The sequence below is a fragment of the Carlito syrichta genome, unplaced genomic scaffold (genome assembly GCF_000164805.1).
Source record: "Carlito syrichta isolate Samal-C Ts95f unplaced genomic scaffold, Tarsius_syrichta-2.0.1 Scaffold287424, whole genome shotgun sequence".
Classification (NCBI taxonomy): Eukaryota; Metazoa; Chordata; class Mammalia; order Primates; family Tarsiidae; genus Carlito; species Carlito syrichta.
Window position 1 is genome coordinate 118,987 of NW_007231520.1, and position 5,351 is coordinate 124,337.

A 5,351-nucleotide genomic window follows, 5' to 3' on the forward strand; every position below is an offset into this window, starting at 1 on the left:
GGTGGCCGGGAGCGGCCACTGCACTCCAGTCTGGGCGACAGATTGAGACTCCAACAAAAAAAAAAAAGGATGGTTCCACCAATGCACACAGCGGTTCCCAACATTGTCTCCCTCCTACCTAAAATAGGTAAGGCGCTTGGCCCCTATCATATGTCGCTGATTTGGCTAATGCCTTCTTCGGCATCCCTGTTGCCCCAGAAAGTCAAGACCAGTTTGCACCCACCTGGGAAGGAGAATGGTGGACCTTTACTGTCCTGTCCCAGGGATATTTACATAGCCCTACTATTTTTTGTGGTTTGGTGACTGCAGACCTCAGCCAGTGGACCACCCCTGAGGGGGATGTGTGTTTTCCATTACATTGATGACATCAGGTTAACTTTTGAATCTTTTTCCAGCTTGTGGACTGTCACGCCTACCTGCTGTCTCACTTGGCAAACAGACAACACAGACAAAACTCAGACAAAACCCAGGTTCCAGTCTTATCAGTCAAATACTTGGGTCATCTGGTCAGGTGAAACTAAAGTCGTTCCAACCGCTGTCATAGATAAAGCTCTGGCTTACCCACATCCCACTACACCAAAGCAGTGACAAGCCTTTTTAGGCCTTCTAGGATATCAGCGTTCTTTCATTCTCCACTTGGCCCAACTCCTTAGGCCCCTATACCACTTGGTCAAGAAGGAGACCCACTGGGATCTGTCCACACAAGAGGATGAGGCTTTGAACAACCTGAGTTCACTGTGAAACAGACACGAGCCTTGGGAGTTTTAGCGTAGGAACAGTCTTGCGAATTGGATGTAATCAGTTACCCTGAGGGTTTAGGTAGGGTCTGTGGTAAAGGCAAGGGCATAAATGTGCCTGTAGGATTCTGGTCCCAACTATGGAAGAAAGCTGAAGCTCCATAGAGTGTCATGATAACCGCTCTGTGCCATAGATTGTGCCTTGCAAGTGGAGGATATCACAAAGGAGCTCTAGTACTAGTATTAATACATACTTGGTACCTTATAGCTAAAGGATACTTTCCAAAAACCAAAGTCTGGAAATGCACAGGCCCAAACTGTGGTGAAATGGCGTGCACACCTACAACAGAGCAGCACACTCACTAACAGCCCTTTGAGTACAGCTCCAATCGGTGCTGGGCCCTGTCACCGACATAACTATGACCTGCTAGGCACCGGTGATCCTTGCGCCTCGACCTTTCAAGTAGCTGGAACTACAGGCGCATGTGACCACGCCCAGTTAATTTTTTGACTTATTGTAGAGATGAGGTCTTGCCAAGTTGCCCCAGCTGTTCTTGAACCCGCGGGCTCAGGGAACCCTCTCACCTCAGCCTCCCAGAGTACTGGGATTATAGGCATGAGCCACCGCGCCCAGCCAAATCTCCACTTTCATACAGGAGGGACAGGGCTCCATTCCTGACCAGGCCCAGTGCACCAACGGCTTATCACGAGGCAATCCTTGCACCTGGATGACTGTCGCCATCCAGACTTCTACTGATGGCATCTGGCAGGATGCCAGAGAGGGGCATAGCAGCCAATGGGCTGAGCTATGAGCAGCCCAGATGATCCTCCTCCATGAGCCAAACCCAATAGCCCTATGCACCAACAGCTGGGCTACTTTCAAGGGACTTACAGTATGGCTACCACAATAGGAAGCACAAGAATGAACTATAGCAGGCCACCTTTGGGGTGCAGACATGTGGAAAAACATTCCCCACTGCATCTGGCAAACGCACATGAGAGTCTATCCTGTGGATGCCCACATTACTTCTACACGACCTGGAAATCAGCAGACTGATGAGCTAGCCTGCATTTGTCTCCGTGAGGAAGTTTCACGGAGGATGTGGCCCACTGGTTACATAAGAAGAACAGAGCACTGGGGACAACGTGCCCTCTGGGCCATAGCAAAGAATTGGGGCCTGAGCCGGGCTCGGTGGCTCAGCCTGCAATCATACACCTTTTGGCACTTGATATGTGGCTACTGATGTGCTGCTAAATGTGTTCTTTTCAATCCCTACAATCGCAGAAGAAAGATGGCAGCACACACTCACCATCAGTGCCAGAAGGTGTATGAATCTATGCCAGCATAGGGACAGCTCTGTTCGAGCTACCAGTTGATAAAGTTTACGGTAGGAGACCTTCAAGTGATGGTAGCACACATTTCCCATAATCCCTCAGTGTTTTCAGGGGCCATAGACATGAGTTGGATAGGGATACAACGGGGAAACCACCCTCGCACACTTTGTCTTTGATGGCGGCTCCATAGCCCTAGAGCTATGATAACCCTTCTATACTCGGTCGTAATATAGTCTGCAGGGACCTTGACATTCCACAGAGCATCATCCTGGCCCACTATATTAATGATATGCTTATTAGCCCAGTGAGAAGGACGTGTAAGTACTAGGGATGCCCTAGCAAGGTGCATGCATGCCAGAGGGTGAGAAATAAACCCCACAAAGATTCAGGCACCTGCCACGTCAGCAAAGCCTCCTAAGGTCCAGTGCTCTGGGTCATGTCAGTATGTTCCTTCTGAGATCAAGGACAAGGCATTATACCTTGCTTCCTTCTACTACCAAGAAAAAGACACAGCCCTTGGTGGGCCTTTTTGGATTCTGGAATCAGCATATATCACATCTGAGAATGCTGTTTCTCCTACCCAAGAGGGACCACTTATTCAAATTTGCCAAAATTGATATTTACTCTGAACATGGGTTTGCTTCCCTGCCCATGATACCTCTACCAGCATCGCCAGCCGAGGGCTTGCTGAGTCTGATTTTCAAAAGAAAGATCTGGCATTGTTATCACGTCAAACCTAAGGACCCATCTACAGTGAAAGAGGTGTAATGCTGGGTACATGGTCACAGAATCCATTGGTCCCTCCGTTTACAGCATCACTCAGAAGTGGGCAGTCTATTAAGGAGGCATCAGCTTGAAGACAACAGTGCAGATTTGGGGTGCTGCATTCCAGGATGTAGTATATGCTGATAGGTGGTGTTCCCTAGTAGCTGGATCACACAGTCTAGGAATCAAAGGGAGTAGAAATTGAAAGGGCTCATCTCATCACCTCGTCTAGTGACCCATTGTTTCCAGTCTCCAAACTCCAGAGTTTGCTGGATTTAGAAGTCCCAGGATCAGGGTAAGCAGAATGCTTTCTCTTAAGCCCGCATGGACACAGGAAAGACTCCAATGAACTACAACTTCGAATCTCTTGGCCAAGGCCAAGAAAGTGTTTCTATACTAGCCAGAGCAATTGACCCTGAATACCATGAGGTTACATCATGGGGGCAGTGGGGAGCATGACCTGACCTCGGGGGATTTTTTTAGGCTTTTTCCTAGTGCCCTCATACCCAGTGTCAACTGTGAGCAGACAACTGTGGCAACCACGGCCAAGACAACCGCAGTAACAACCACAATAGTGAGACAACCACAGAGACACAGAGCAAGTCAGCAACATGGACAAGTGAAAGTGCTGGCCAAGGCCAAAAGCAATCTCGAATGAGGGGGGTCAGAGTAGAGGAAGGAGATAATGAACGTGGTTACAAATCTCAATACCAGCTGCAGCAACAGGGATCTTGTTGCTGTTCCACAGACCCTCATACTAAATCTTTTTTTTTTTTTTTGAGTCAGAGTCACACTCCGTCGCCCAGGCTGGAGTGCAGTGGCACACTCACGGCCACCCCAGCGTTGACCTGCTGGGCTTTGGCGACCCTTCCACCTCGGCCTTCCAAGTAGCAGGAACTACAGGCATGCGCTACTACACCCAGCTAATTTTTATCGTATTTTATTTTATTTTATTATAGAGACAAGGTCTTACCATGTTGCCCAGGCTGGTCTTGAACCCGCGGACTCAGGCAATCCACTCGCCTCGGCCTCCCAAAGTGCTGGGATTATAGGCTGAACCACGAGCCCGGCACTCTTTTTTTACAGGCTGCACGTGGCTACTGTGTTGAAGATTTCGTTTCAGGGTGGGCTTTATGTGGGCCACAAGCACGCTCACTCTGATTGACAGCAAAAGGAGTGAACAAATGGAGACACTTTTAGTGCTCCCTGTCACATCCCCTCAGGCCCCTCTGATTTCAGACTCAGCTGTGGGGTACGAGAAAACTCAGGCAGGTTGAAACGACAATGTCTGTTCAAGTACTCACTGCACATTTTCCCCTTCTGCCCAAAGGTCTTCTCAACACCGTGGGTGCCCACTTGGCCCTCATGAAAACACAGACCTGAAGTAAGGGGCAGATATATAGCCCAGGGGAGCTCTCACCCATGTGGAATGGGACCCAGAAGGTGAATGCTCCCACCTCCTTTCCTTTTTTTTCTTTTTTTTTTTTTGAGTTGGAGTCTAGGTAACTTCTTCCAAGCCTCACTTGCACAAGAATTTACCTGGAGTAAAACTTCCTTGGGTAAGATTCTTTGACTGTCAACTGACTCATATAATCCTCTTCCTAACAGCATATTGCTAGAAATATGAAACTGATTTGGATCCCTCTGCTGGTTAGCAGCCTTCTGGATCTTTACGTGGTCTTCAAATTCAGTTTCCCATAGTAAATAGGCTCCTCCTGACAAACAGCTTTTAGCACGTTGTCGCCAATCTTGTGGTGTCATCCACTGAGTGGCAAATTGTTCCATAATAGTAATAGTATAAGGAGCCGTAGGACCATACCGAGTACAAGCCTCTTTAAGTTCCTTAACTAATTTATATGGTAGCGGCTCCCAGTGAGGTGCCTCGTTTACTGTGCTTTCTTCCATATAAATTACTGGAAAGCAAGAAGACAAGGTAAAATCTCCCTCTTCTTCTGCCTTTTCTCTGGCTCCCTGCATACCTACATTAGCCGGAGACACATACCCAGGTGTGAATTTTGGTGTTTTCACCTTATTTCTAGTAAAGGGTATGGGAGGAGGTGACTTGGCAACATTAGCAAGATTTTTTCGCTTGTGTTACCCAATCACTTCCTCCATTTCCTCCTCGGGGAAAAATTCATCATCTAAAGGAGGTGCTGAGGCTATGGCCAGCAGGGGAGTGTCTTTATTTTTGGCTGGAATTTTAGAGGAATCGTACTGTAGGTAAAAAAACATCCCGGATAATATTCCATAAAGCTAGGGCATACAAAATGCAAGAGTCAAGACAACCGGTTCCTCTATCGGACAATATGTGCAAAATACTAATAGACATCAGAATACTTATGAACAAACTCACTCTGGCCCATGATTCTGCCATGGCTCTTAAACTGCTCACCCTTCCTTGCTCTGCCTGTCTCTACAGAGGGGTCCCGAAAGAGAAAGCTTACCTTGAGACCCCACGTTCAGGCACCACTTGCCAGGGACCAGCTCCAGCCGGGTTCAGGGTACCCCAAAGGT